The sequence below is a fragment of the Vulpes vulpes genome, chromosome 15 (genome assembly GCF_048418805.1).
Source record: "Vulpes vulpes isolate BD-2025 chromosome 15, VulVul3, whole genome shotgun sequence".
Taxonomy (NCBI): Eukaryota; Metazoa; Chordata; class Mammalia; order Carnivora; family Canidae; genus Vulpes; species Vulpes vulpes.
The window spans coordinates 11,699,422-11,714,864 of record NC_132794.1 but is presented as its reverse complement, the minus strand read 5'-3'; positions in this window follow the sequence as shown (position 1 = coordinate 11,714,864).

The following is a 15,443-nucleotide window of genomic DNA, read 5'->3' as shown; positions in this document are numbered from 1 at the left end:
CTCAGCATAATACCCTCCAGTTCCATCCACGTTGAAGCAAATGGTGGATATTTGTCGTTTCTAATGGCTGAGGAATATTCCATCGTATACATAAACCACATCTTCTTTATCCATTCATCTTTCGATGGACACCGAGGCTCCTTCCACAGTTTGGCTATTGTGGACATTGCTGCTAGAAACATCGGGGTGCAGGTGTCCCGGCGTTTCATTGCATCTGAATCTTTGGGGTAAATCCCCAGCAGTGCAATTGCTGGGTCATAGGGCAGGTCTATTTTTAACTCTTTGAGGAACCTCCACACAGTTTTCCAGAGTGGCTGCACCAGTTCACATTCCCACCAACAGTGTAAGAGGGTTCCCTTTTCTCCGCATCCTCTCCAACATTTGTGGTTTCCTGCCTTGTTAATTTTCCCCATTCTCACTGGTGTGAGGTGGTATCTCATTGTGGTTTTGATTTGTATTTCCCTGATGGCAAGTGATGCGGAGCATTTTCTCATGTGCATGTTGGCCATGTCCATGTCTTCCTCTGTGAGATTTCTCTTCATGCTTAATGCCCATTCTTGCTTCCCTTGCATCTTGACAAGGAACCCAAAGTAAAAATCAACAACTAATCAAAATCAAATCAGGTCCTCCCTGAAAAATAATTATTTCCAAGAGACTAGAAATAAATAGTGCTTCCGTCAGCCACAACTCCATCACCTGAGTGCCACCATCATCCCAAAAGACAAAAGGAATGTACAGGGCAGAGAAGGGGTGGGTGGTCTCCCTCCCTCCTGTCTCTACTTATAAATTGGAGCAGATACCCCTGGCTTACAGAAAAGGTAATAGTGTATGTGATTTTTTTCTTTTACTCAACTAGAAAGTCATGCTTTCCAGAACTTCTAGAGATTATGAATGAATTTTTTTTTTTTAAGATTTTATTTATTTATGACAGAGAGAGAGAGAAGCAGGCTCCATGCAGGAAGCCCGATGTGGGGACTCGATCCCGGGTCACCAGAATCACACCCGGGGCTGAAGAGGGCGCTAAACCACTGGGCTACTGGGGCTGCCCAATTATGAATGAATTTAACAAGAATCTGTAGGGCTGTGTTGAGTCTCATCGAAATATTTAAGCTATCTGTCCGCATGTAGCCTCTGTTGGCCATTGGACTAAACAAGGCTAGCAGACTGGCTCCTTATAAGATAAAAAAAATTAGCATCAGTGGGTATTTAAGAGTCCTGTAGGATGCGACCACGAAAAGGTAATTCTATCTGCTGTCGATGACAGAAGTTAGACCTCTTGACACAGGCCTCTGGGCAGAGCCGTGCATGTGGCAGGTGCAGTGTTTAAGCCCAGACATGTACGTGGTAGAGCGCAGAGCTTTTCTTTCCAATCTGCAGTGCTATGTCACATGTACAGAGGAGCTAGCTGATGGACCCACCTCATTTGATTTTAGCTAGAGCTAGCTTTTTGCAGAAAAAAATTTACCCTGGTCTTTGAAGGGATTGGGGAAGAAGAGAAGGAATAAGTTGGACCCCTTGAGAAAAGCACGTCAAGCCTCAGGAGCAAGATGAGAAGGAACATGTGACTCGCTGCCCCCCCCAAAAAAAAAACCGATCCCTGCACCCAGCCACCCACCTATGTGCAATCCCGGTGATTAGAGCGAATGGAACCTAAGGGGTAAATACACGAGCCCCTGAGAAAGTTGCTAGACGTATGGGAGGCCAGGTGAGCAATCAGTAAACAGCAGATTAAAGGCACCATGGGATTTGCCTAGCTCGTAGTGATGGTCTATTTACAGCTATTCTCCTCTAAGGGAAACTGATTACACCAGGTATGAAAATATAACCTTGTGAAATATATAACTTCGAAGGTAAGTGTCCCCTCAAGGAAGAGACCGGCTCCAAGCTTGGAAAGTATTTCGATTTCCCAAAGGTCAGATTATTAACAATAGCGCTTGCATGCACCCCTCTGGTTCAGGGTCACTATGTGGACTAGTCTGCAGGAGAGGCTGGACCCCGGTTAATGGCCAATCCCAGAGCCTCAGCCTGCTAGCCAGACTTCCTGGAGCCTGAGGAAGGCAGGCCACAAAGAAAACCAGCAAGAGCAAAGGCTCTTCTCTTGGCCAGGTGATCACTAGGACGTGCCCTTAAATCGATGCCTTTTCTCACCTCGGCTTAGAGCACCTCTACGGGGAAAGTGCATCTCTTCCAGAAGGCGTTGTCCTGCTCGTGGCTACCCCTTCCATTTCTGCACACTCAATAAATATTCCATAAAAAGATGACCACCTCGACTTCATAAAGCATGACGTTTGGGAAGCGTCATGCTTTTCTAAAACACACATTCACTTTTCTCACGCAGCTTTTAGTTGTAAGGAAAAAAAGGTTTTTTTCAAGCAAGTCCAGCTTATCCTACCACATTTAAGATGAGAGCAGGAAATAGTAAGATATTCCCCAATCCACACACAGACTAGCCTCATTCTTTATGGAGATGCCGCAAATGACTTCTTCAAACACTTCAAACACTTCCCCGAATATTCTGTCCTTTTTTTTTTTAAGATTTTATTCATTTATTCATAAGTGACACAGAGAGAGGCAGAGACACAGGCAGAGGGAGAAGCAGGCTCCATGCAGGGACCCTGAATTGGGACTTTATCCTGAGACCCTGGGATCATGCCCTGAGCCAAAGGCAGATGCTTAACCCCTGAGCCACCCAGGTGCCCCTCCATTCTCTCCTTTTTTAGTAAACCCAGCATAAAAGCTGAAATGCCCGATCAGAAATTAAGCCAAATTCTTACTGCTCACAGGGATTAGCTGCTCCATCAGAGAACTTCCCCCTTCACATCTGGCTAATAGAGACTGCCCAGAGGTCAGACTGTGAGCCCGGGACTGTCAGGTCAATAGTCCCCGTCCTTAAACACTACAGGCTGCTTGATGCTCAGGGAGGGACATTACCTGGATTAAAAGTGAAAGGAGTTCGTTTCTCCTTCACTCAGCCTTTGTCCATGACCACAGAGGACAGAACACAGAGGTGGGCCACCGCCCAGGACAAAGGTCACAGGTGCCAGATCCTATCTCTAAATCCCACAGAGCGCTCACAGGCAAGAGAATTTAGGGATTACCTGTCTACCCTCGTCCCTACTGAATAAGGCACCGAAGTCCGGGACGTTTGGGAGACATGCTCAAGGCCACACAGGTAGTCAGAGGCAGCAAGGCCAGGGACCAGTACCTGTTTGGGGAGGCAAAAACAGCTTCCTTGCTTTACCTTGGTGGAACTAGAATGTCCTGGAAATAGGAATCATGGCGAGAGATGAACCCATTCTTCCTGCCTCCTGGAAAATCTCTGACCTTTGCCTTTTCCAGGCTCTCTAGAGCCCAGCCCTTGGGCTGCCCCTATGAGTGGCATCGAGAAAAGGCAGACTGAGGGCCAGTCCCCCCCACCAGGTGACCAGCTGCGTTTCAGCCACTTGAACTTTTTCCAGCAGCCTTGCCCCCTAGCCCCGAGGGAGGCCCAGGTTGGTGACAGGGAGCAGCAGACGTGAAGCAAACCCTTTGAGAGAACCTCTGATGGCTGCATGTTTTTCATCAGGGTTTCAGAAAGCAACCGGCAGAAGGTGACGGAGCAGACACCTGCCGGGCCAGGGCGCTGGGCAGGAGGGGAAAGCAGTGTCGTCATAGGGCCTCTCCCTTCTGCGGTGCCTTTCACCCTTTCCACCTTGATGCTCGATGTTCTGATGCTGATGGACTCTGATTTTCTCAACAATGTGAGCGTCTTTTTGCCAAGTGTTCTTCATGGCTGTGGGTGATTTTCCAAAAGCTTGCTCAGCAGGAGTAAGCCCTGGCTATCATCAAGCCCGGGGGACAGAGCACAGGCACCCCTGACAGTGGGCCCTACATGTGGAGCACCAGCCAGAGGTAGGTGACAGGGCCTGGGGAGAACGCTCATTGTAGGTGGGGAGTCAAGCAGGGCTATTGTGTTCCAGAAGCTTCTAAGTAATCCAGGTACCTCCTCAGAGCATGGTACAGTGGTACAACCAGGAGATAACAAGATCAACTTAGAGCACTCATCTGTGTGCGGGGGAGAGAGAGAGAAGGGGAGAGAGGGACAGAGAGAGAGACAGGGGGTGAGAAAGGGAGAAAGAAGGAGATGGAGAGAGAGAGAGAGAGAGAGAGAGAGAAGTCAAGTCACCGGGGCCAGGCAGGTGGAATTTAGAACAGCTCGCAGTAGAGGTGATAGAGTACGACAACTAGAAATGACAACAATAACAGTGTTGACCAAAGGTAACACCGGGTGCCAAGCAGTGCTCTAAGCATTTCAGATGCATCACTTCGTTTGGGGGCCCTCTGATTCCACCATTTTACAGACGACAACACAGAAGCACCAAGAGGCAAAAACTAAGGAAGCTGAGGCTGGTTAAGGAAAGTGGTAGAAGCCAAGCGCTGAAAGAAAGCGAGCTTTGTCCGGAAGAGGGAAGACCCTACGTTTCCTTCCTCCTCCTCTGCAGACGAGGTTGTGGTACCCCCACCTGCCTCCTCTTCTTCCGGCCTCGGGTCTGGTTGATGCTCCTCAGAATGTGTTCTACTCACGGTGACAGGTCCCCACGTGTCCCAGCACGCAGGGATTTCCAACGTTTCCAGCTCCTGTGGCAACTGCTCTGAGGCGGGACAGCGATGAGATACAGGGACATGCTTGGGGCGGGAGGCAGATGTCACATCACCTGCACCCTTCGAGCAAGATAGTACGTGTCCCTGGTCCTTCTGTCACTGCGAGCATCCAGGCAAAAAATTAAAAAACCAAACCCCCAAAAAAGCTTTTCGGGGTAGTGATCATCAAATATCTTCCAGTTCAGATCTTAAAAAAATACAGTCAAGCAGATGAAGAATCAGGAAAGGAAACTTTTAAGAATCATTTGCTATCGTTTTATCTACCTCACTTACCAGCCCAAGGGAATATTCTGTTGCCATTCTGTTTCATTTGCTTGCTTCTGGCAGTTCTGGTTTCCAGAATTTCCCCCCTGGAATGACAATCACCCCCCTACCCCATGGCTTTTTGCTCTCTCAGAGATAGTCCTGGGCAAGAGGTAAAGCCAACAACTCTCACTGCACTCAACCCCAGTGGAGAAAAAAACCATAAATGCAGGATACCACAGCATCCCATTTAATAGACAACTTTTGATACCACTCATGACCGTGGACTCCATGGTTCTAGGGGCTGTGAGAGCCCCAGAGGACGCCCTTTACTATTTCATATTCACACAGACCCACAGTAACTCAGATGGATAGTTGGCAGCTCTGATCACAGAACCATCCAGTTGGGGGGCATGGGGTGCTGGCGCTGTTGGGAATCACCCCACGGTGGCCTCCACTCCTGGGGACCTGAGATTGTTGTGTTCCAATGCAATCGCACTCCCATCTCCTCTCCCATCCTCCTTCCTACCCTCCTTTCCTCTCTGCCCAGTGAATGAGGCCTTAGAAGCCCACTGCCCTTCAGTTGTACATCACAAGCGGTCACTCCACTCACTGGCCTCCTGACCTTGGGTGGTCATCTCTAAGATCTGGTCATCTTAGGACCCACCTCACGGGGTGTATACGGGGCAGCATGTGAAACCTGTCAGCACGGCGCCTATTGCAATGGGGTTGCTTTTCCTTCTCATGTGGTTTTTTCCACTGCCTGGAAATGCATTATTTACATGATTATGTAGTTGATGGTTGTTTAGAAAGCAATGGCATGTTCTCAGTCTTCTCTTGCAAGGCCAGCATTGGATGGTGCTGTGTAGAAATCCATTTGGAAATAAGCAAAGCTGCCTTCTCATACCCCCTTCCCAAACTTCTGTCTCTAACTTGCACCCAACAGTGTCTTTTTTTTTTTTTTTTTGAGATTTTATTTATTTATTTGAGATAGAGAGTGAATGAAAGGGAGAGAGAGAGCATGAGTAGGGGGGAGGGACAGAAGGAGAGGGAGAAACAGGGTCCCCACTGAGCGGGGAGCCCGATGCAGGGCTCGATCCCAGGACCCTGAGATCAGGACCTGAGCCAAAGGCAGATGCTTAACCAACTGAGCCACCTAGGTGCCCCCAACTCTATCTTTCATGTGGTTTCCCCTACAGAGTCCTACACTAACTCCATCCTTCCAAGCTGCCTCACAGAGCTCACCCAGACCCACCAAGATTGTATGGAGCCTCCAAGGAGGCCAAAATGCTTCTCTAAGGTCCAGTGGGAGGGAGGGCACCAGGATTTTCCTTCTCCTCTCCGATTGACTAGCAGACAATGAGTTCCTCAGAAGCCACAACATTTCATCTGTTTTGGACACAGAGGCCACAAGCTGACTGGATGACATTCTCTACCCCACCCCACCCCACCCCCGTGTGGCATCAGCTCAGGACGGCTCCAAACAGTATCAACTGGTTTGTGGTCAGTGGCATAAACACCAGGCTGGGTGAATGAAATCACTGACTGAGTCATCCTCTGCACATGGAGGCTGGAGAGAACTCAGTTGGGCCTGGGAGGGGCTCCCGGCAAGGTGCTGGGGTTCTCCCTGCCACTGAGACAGGGATGGGGCTCAGCCATCTGTCCCTCTTGTCTGGGCAAGACCACTTACTGGGTGGCTGGCTGCTGGGGGCCAGCAGGACGACCCGATCAGTTCTCAGGATGGGGCGTATGTTTGCAGGCATCTGAACTCGGGGTGGGGGGGTGGCTGGTGCCTGGAGCAAATTTCAGCCTGCTTCAGGAATGTCCCTCAACAGAAACACTTATTAAAATGAGAAAGGAACAATGGAAGGAAGGAAGGAAGGAAGGAAGTTAGTTCTTAGTAATATCAAAGTTCTAAATAGTAATTATGTTTTGCTTCAAACTCATTTATTATAATTATTTATAATATATTTTATATATTTAGATATTACATTAATCCACTTTAAACCTGTCAACAATGCACAGATAGAAAAAAATATTCTGATTAACTAGACTTGTGTCTCAAAGTACAATATAATAGATCAGATCTGCTCTGGGCTACTCGGGCCTCAGGAGGAACTACCCAGGGCAGCTAGAAGCAAGTGGGGCCAGGCTAGGGCGAGGCCAGTGACATGCTTTCTTTGGAAGAACGCTTTAAGAGACAGAACATAAAGACTCCTAACTCTGGGAAACGAACTAGGGGTGGTGGAAGGGGAGGAGGGGAGGGTGGGGGGGGAATGGGTGACGGACACTGAGGGGGACACTTGACGGGATGAGCACTGGGTGTTTTTCTGTATGTTGGTAAATTGAACACCAATAAAAATTAATTAAAAAAAAAAGAACGCTTTAAGGGGGGGGCACCAAAAAACTCAGCATGATAAATAATATTTGTTTTCTGTTTTTTGATAAATAATATTTGAATGCAATAGCTTCTAAAATCAGAATGGATGCAAAAATACGCAATGAACAAAATACTAGAAGTTTAAATCCAGACAGGAGCAGCGTCGCTGATTTCATTGTCCCCAGACCCCAGCCCAGCAATGCAGGCAAGGCCTCTGACCGCCCTCCCGGCTGGCAAAGGCCATTCCCATGTTACACATGAGGTCACAGGGTTGTCCCTGGCCTGGATTCCAGGGCGGCGCAGGGTAACAGGGGCATAAGGGGGCCCCACAACCCCCCACACCAACCCCAGCTCCACCCTCTGCTGCTGTTTCCTTATGCAGGTTTACACATAAGTTCTTTAAGGCTTTCTATCCCCATCTGCAAAATGGGAGCAAGCAATAATGATGCCTCCCTTCTAGGAGTCAGTGACGCTCATGAGCACTCAGGAAAGCTCCCGGCACCCTTATTACCATTGATATGCCCACAAACGCTTCTCGTCTTCCTCCCCTTTGGAGCCCAGGCCGATGGACTTACTTCGGAAGAACCCACAATGGAGAACGTGCTGGTGCCAGATGGAGTGGTTTGTGTTTCTCTAAGTAAACTCTAAAAATAGAGGTGGTGGGTAGCAGCAGTGGTGGCTGCGACAACAGCACCCTTACTGAGCATTTTATTGGACCTGTTTGATGCCAGGTCTGTGCTAAGGGCTTGGGGTCAACAGTGGAGCACAGCAGAGGGAATCCCACCAATGAGAGGGAAGGCAGGGGTGCGGCTGGACCTGGCAGGGCCCTGCAGTCAGTCCTGCTGAGCCCAACTTCCAGCCTCAATGTCTGAAGCCCTAAGGGGGCCTTTGCCAGGCCCAGGTCGTCAGTCCTGGCTTTTTCCCCCCACCCCTTCCTGGGTGGAGGGCTGTCACTTGGTCCTGGAAGACTGGTGACTCTGGGCAAGGAGACTGGGGTGGCCATATGAGAGCACATTTGAAAATTAAACATAAGGAATCTTGGAGCATGATCCCACATCACCCCAGTGCTTAACTGGATAAAATAAAGAAGTTGTGTCTTCCAGGCAAGGCTTGATGTTCACACACGGCTGCTCCTCACACCAAAATCTTAACCCTGGGAGACGGTTCCCCAAGACAAGGGACGGGCAGCCGATCTCTTCTCTCATGTGCTGGTTGTCTGCGAGTCTTTGTGTCAGGTTCTTAAAAATCAATATATTCATTTGAAAAGCATTTGCTGTGGCTTTCAGAAGAGCATGCTTGGTTCTAGTGTGTGCAGGAATAACTGATAACCCTCAGTAGCCCCTTCAGCCAGGACGATCCTCCCCAGCCAAGAAAACTAGGATAAGTTCATTTTTAAGTTAAAATACACACGCACACGGAATTTGGTAAGAACCCCCTTTTGAGAATTTGTTAGTTCTACTTGGCCATCCGAGGTCAATGACCCGCCCTGATCCACAGCAACTGAAACCGTGTTAAAAGGGGTGCCTGGGTGGCTCAGTGGGTTAACGCCCACCTTTGGCTCAGGTCATGATTCTCAGGGTCCTGGAAACAAGCCCCTGTGTCACTGTCGAGCACTGAATTGAGATGTGCTGCAGGTGTAAAATGCACACTGGATCTTGACGACTTAGTATAAAGAAAAACATGTAAACTATCCCATTAAGGATTTTATATTGATTATACACTCAAACAGAAATCTTCTGGACACATTGGTTAAATAAAATATCTTAGTAAAATTAATTTTACCTATTTCTTTTCATTTTTAGTGTGACTTGTAGAGAATTTAGCATTACATTATCTATACACGTAGAGAAGAAAGTGAAAAACATAAAGATTCAGTTGGGGATTTGAATATATAAAAAGTATAAGGGTAGGCCTAGGTTAAAAGATAGGGTTTAGGCTGGATGCACAGGACACATTTAGAAAATCAAATGAATGAGGACAAGTGATGTGCCTTTGAGCTTTTTTTTCCCCCCCCATTGGCCAGTCCTGCATCTCTTTCTTTAAAATAAATAAATAAAAATAAATGAAAGAAAAAAAGAAAGAAATATTCCTTTTTTTTCCCAAAGATTTTATTATTTCTTTATTTAAGGGGGGGGGGAGCACGACACGAGGAGGGAGGGACAGAGGTAGAGGGAGAAGCAGGGTCTCCATCAAGCAGAGAGCCCAATGCAGGCTTCATCCCAGCACTCTGGGATCATAACCTGAGCCGAAGGCAGACACTTAACCCATTGAGCCACCCAGGTGCCCAGAAAGAAAGATTCCATACCCATATGTAGCTTGAACTATATTTCTATTGAATGGCACTGTTCTCAGCTGTCTTTACACCTGCAAATACACATCCAGACTTGTGTGCACTCGCACACTTGCTCACGCTCTCTGCCTTTCTTCAACTCAGTTCAGGGATCTAATTTGTGGAAATCATTACTTACTTCCCCTGGATAGCTGACATGTGTCACTTTGGCTACCTGGTATACAAACCATTGGTATGCTCTTAAACTGGCCCTCTGAGGAAAAAAGAAAAAAAGAAAACAAATTTGTTGTGTTTGTTCCCTTCTGTAGTGTAAATACTCCCACCGTGGCTCATTGCAAGCTGCCCTTGAGAAGTCCCTGAACCTGGGCGTGTTCTGATAAGCTCAACCTTAGCACCGATTATGAATCCTCTTCCTATTTAGGCTCAGTTTCCAGCCTCGGGGAGGGTAGGGCTCCCAATGCCACTCAGGACAGCCCAGGTCCCATATATTCCTTCTACCTGGCTCCTGGGTACCCAGAACTTAGGTTTATGGTGTAAGCGAAGTCAATCAGATGCCCCTGCCCTGGACGTCGCATCTGGGGGCTGCAATAGACAGGCCGGGGGCTTGTTAGGGAGTATTTGCTGTGGCCACAGCCAACTCAAGCATTCAGTGGTGTAGAGGCTGGGATCTTCTGGGGGATAGTTCAGTGGGGGCATCCAGTTGGGGCAGTAGCAAGTGTCCAGTGGCAGTGGTGACAGTGGTAGCATCCAAAGTAGACTGCTCCTGTGGCAGGCTCTTGTTTGTCTCAGTTATCCCTGAATCCAGTTTCTCAGCCTCCCCATTGATTTGATGAGCTAGCCAATCTCCCTTAGCTAATTCCTTATCTGCCAGGTGAAGCAGAGTCTAGAACCCAGACTCTCCGTTCACCTATCACAGTCAGGTGGTATGATGTGACAGGCGATGTGGTACGGTGCAGGGCAGGTAAGGGACCAGTTATGGGAGAGGTCCTAAAAGAGAACCTGAATTCTGAACATCAGCAGACACTTAACGAACTGGCATGTCCAGAATTGAAAGCAGGGACTTGAACAGATATTTATATATATATATACTTATTTATATAATATGTAATATATAATACATAATATATAATATATATCCATGCCCAAAGCAGCACTGGTCACCATAGTCAAGAGGTAGAAGCAGCCCGAATGTCCACCCATAGATAAATTGATAAATTAAATATGATGTTTAGTGAAAGAAGCCAGACACAATATGGTATGAGGTACCTACAGGGGTCAAATTCAGAGCTAGAAAGTAGAGAATAGAGAGTTAGTGCCTGGCGGGGACAGAGTTTCAGTTTGAGAAGATGAAAAGTCTGGAGATGAATGGTGGCGATGGGTGCACAACAATGCGAATCTACTTAAAACCACTGAACCCTACGCTTAAAAAATGGTTACGATAGTAAATTGGATGTTGTGGATAGTTTACCACAGTAAAAAATAATTCCTAAAACAACAGGCACATGTCCAGGTTTCATTCCCAAAGAATTTTAGTCTGTGTGTACGCTGGGCATGTCTTCGGTTTCTAAAACTCCACAGGTGAACACACCTGATTGAGAATGACGAGGTCACCGAGGGGCACGACTGGAATTCAAGACGGCTCAATTTCGATGATGTTTCTGCCTCCAAGTCTTTATTAGCCTCTCAACTGGAGGTGGCCTGTGGGGAAGGCAGCTGCAAATATGTGTGCTTGTCTGTTTTATTTATTTATTTATTTATTTATTTATTTATTTATTTATTTAATTTTATTTAATTTTATTTAATTTTATTTAATTTTATTTAATTTTATTTAATTTTATTTAATTTAATTTAATTTTATTTTATTTTATTTTATTTTATTTATTTATTTTGCTTGCTTGTCTGTTTTAAATGAATTCGTAATTGCCAGCCTTTGAAAAGCTGGAGACTTTACATAAAAATCCAGATCTTTACCCTTCTGCATGGCCCGGTGAGTTAGAGCTGAGGCCAGCGTCTCCACAACCCCTTCCAGCTACCCGGGCCCCTCACCTGGTCTTGGAGGTCACTGGGCTCGCCACCCACACTCCAAACAAGCAAGCTGATTGGAGCTGAGAAGAGCAATCCCTGTGCCTCTGTCTTCAGTTTATGAAATCATGTTCATAGATAAGCAGGTGCTACAAAAGCCCAAGTGATCAGTCCTCACTTTAACCTTCTTACTGATGCTCCGGACTATTTTGCTAAACCATAAACTTTGGACTGTTTCTGCAACATTTAAATTCTGTTTCTCTCTCCCTCTCCCTCTCCCTCTGTGACAAATAAATAAAATCTTTTTGTGGTTGTTTTTTGTTTGTTTGTTTTTGTTTTAAGGGACACCTGGGTGGCTCAGACAGTTTAGCATCTGCCTTCTGCTCAGGTCATGATCCCAGGGTCCTGGGATCGAGTCCTGCATCAGGCTCCTTGCTCAGGGGGGAGCAAGGAGCCTGTTTCTCTCTTTGCCTGCACTCCCCCTGCTTGTGCACACCTTCTCTCTCTGACAAATCAATCAATAAAATGTTTTTTAAAAATAAACTCAGTCTTTCTTTTTTTCTTTCCTCCTCCTCCTCCTCCTCCTCCTCCTCCTCCTCCTCCTCCTCCTTCTTCTTCTTCTTCTTCTTCTTCTTCTTCTTCTTCTTCTTCTTCTTCTTCTTCTTCTCTCTCCTTCTTTCTTTCCTGACTTAACACTCTTCAGTATTGAATCAAAGTCATAAAGCCAGTCTTGGGTCTCAGTAAATGAGGCATCCATTTCAAAGTAACCTGGGATGCCTAGCTATCCTGTGGCTTGCAGAAGGTGAGGCAGGTTGAGGGAGATTTGGTTAAGAGAGTGCATATAAAAATCATGGACCCTTCTTTTTCACAAAGCACAACTGGGGGCCCCCCAAGCCCCTAGGCAATGACCTCAGCTCCATGCAGAAGGGTGAGGATGGATGCTGCTTTCTGAGAGGGGAGCCTGTAGGCAAGGAATTGCCCTGGGAATATCTATAATGGGTTCAGCCAACAATAGTTGAAATGCTCCCAGGTGGGGTAGGGAGCCACAGAGCGTCGCCGCAGCGTTTAGAGACTAAAAAAGAAGGAGAAATTGAGAGCCATGTTTCTAATTTTTAGTTTCCAGCCGGCTCCCTTTATATCAGAGAGCCCAGTGCTTCTTTCCCATCTTGCCTGGAGATTCATGGGGATTCCGGAGACAACAATAAATCACTTTGGTTTGGTTTGTGGGTACAAAGGTTAATTTGTGGAGGTAGCACTTGTGGGAAAGATGGGCTTCCAAACCCAGCCCGCCTCACACCCTTCATTTTGCTTCCTGAGGTCTGCACACTGCGCAACAGTGCTCACTGTTGGCCTGTTGGTACTGATCTCATGGCTCAGACCAGGTGTGGGTGGGACTCGTGCAGGGGCCCTTCACATCCGGCCCCCAGCTACCATTTGGGGTCTGGTCACACCACTTCTCAGAGATTCCCAGCCCCCCACAGGGTCCCTTCTCCAAGGCTGCTTTAGGGAAGCAAATATGATTTACATCACAAAAGCAGACAGATCATGCGGTGTCATTTTGATGATATAAACAGGCTGGTGATGGAGAAAGTTTATCTTATCAAAAAAACAAAAAAATCTTCCAGCTGGGTAAAAGTGAGGTGTTTTATCCCGACGTCTGCAAGACTGTGTTTGGGTGACACATGCGACTAAAGCATACACCTGGTTGGCAGCTTCTCCATCTGCCATAGAAAGCTTGGGAGAGCCTCAGAAATGCAAACATATTGGCCAATACACGCTTCACTTCTGCTGAGAGCTTTTCATTAACATTTGTCAGGCGGATGATCCACATCCCTGCAGGCTAGAGTGCCAAAAGCACAGGATTCCCAGCTCCTCGGAGTGCTCTTCCCACCCCCCACTCATCTGTAGGTACCAGCCTCGCCAACCGCTCCTTCTTCCCCGCCACCCACATCCTGGCCACTTCCTCCCACCAGCCTGTCACCCTCCATGTCGCTGCCCTCATCCGTCTGCCACAACCCTACAAACCCTTCAGGACTTGGCTCAAGTGCACGGGCTTCCTCCCTGCTACCTCTCTCGCTCCCTCAGACACATTCCTTTGCCATTCCTCCCGCCCAGATCTGTCTGCCCACCTCCTCCGTGCCTTTTGCAGGACAAACCCTGGAAGAACACGGGAAGGGGACAAGGAGAGGAAAGCGGGACAGAGGTGGGCAGAGAAAGAGAGGCCGGGAAGCTCGGAGGGTGGAGGAACAAAATGCAATCCCCACCTAACACTCTGATGGCGTGTACAAATAAAGACAAAATCACGCCAGAAATTAAATAATTTCCCAGTTTGCAAAGGAATCTCTCTGCTGGAATTTAAATGTTGAGCCCAATACCCATAGCTCCTCTGGCTACTGATTTGATGCTCTGAAATAAAGAAATGAGGTTAGGATATTGCTTAGGAACACCCCTGGGCTACAGAACGCAGAAGAAAAGAGAGGCACTCATGCTTCAAACATAGAAGGGCCAGTTAGTTCCACAGGGCCACGTGGGGCCCCCAGAGAGTTCTTGTCTTCACATTGCATGAGCTTGTCATTAGCTGTTCTGTTTTCCTGGCACCTATTTCCATTTACCCCCAAGACCTTTGCTGTTTGGCTTCTTCCTTCCAGAAATGAGAGGTGATAGCTAAAAAGATCACGGAGCTTGCACCACTCAATCGGCTTAAAATCAACTCCAAGTACAGGCGACTGTTGTTTTATAGAGCTGGTAAATTTTATTTTTAATTGACCCAGTGTTAGAATAAGTCCATTGGAAGCTGAGATATTTTTAGCTTTTTTTTTCTATTTTCCAGCTTAACTTTTTAAAAAGTCTTTTTAAAAAAATACCTGGTACATGCTTTAGGAGTCTCTCTCTCTCTCTCTCTCTCTCTCTCTCTCTCTCTTTCTAAATCACATATCTAATCCCCCATCTTACTTAGTGTAAACTAAAACAGAAACACCAACTCCCACTCAATGAGAGACCATTGTCATTGTCACTTATGGGCAACGTAGATAAAATCAATCATAATAAGCTCACACAGGCATCCAGCTCAAAACCCTACTGAAATTACGAGCTAGCAACACAGCAGTATTATCTGCAGTGCCGAATCCCACTTCTGCATGAGGAGGTGAACAGTTTAATGCTACTTATAACTGCTCTATCTTGCACTCATGCTTCCTGAACACGATAGCGATTTGACTGTTGACCCACCAAATGACAATTTGCGATTAATCCTTCTTACCTCCTTGCATTTATTTTAATCTCCCTTTGGCCAGGTCCTGGGCAGTTGCTCGGGTGTCAGCGTTCATGTTCAGCGCCTCATTTGTATACACACCTATCTCCTGTGTGGGAGCCCTTGGGTAGCTACACAGTTGACTAAACAGTAACTTCTAATCAGTGAATCACCAAAACCATGGTGAGGGTTTCCCCTTTTCTTCTGAGAATCGTACTTCCACAGTGGGTTCCCCCACCAAAAGCAGTGAAATTCAGTGTGTTCTTTTTTTTTCTCTGTGGCTCTTGCAAAATACCACTTGGAAAAGGTGCAACTGGGCAACCTTGATCTCACTCATTAATTCTGCTTTTGATGATTTTTCCTGAGGAAAGAAAATGACGTGTTACTTAGTTACACTCCGTCCTTATATTATGTTACACTGATATTTGAGGAAAAAATAATACAATAGGAAAATGTAAATAGGAAAGAATAGGAAACATCATGTCATAGAAAAAAAGATCTCGGTGCCCTTTATGATAAGAAAACGCTGGAAAGACCTTAAAATGCCCTAAAATACGAGATGGGGTTAAATAATTGCAACAAAGTTCTGGAATAGAATTCCATGAAGCCAATGAGGA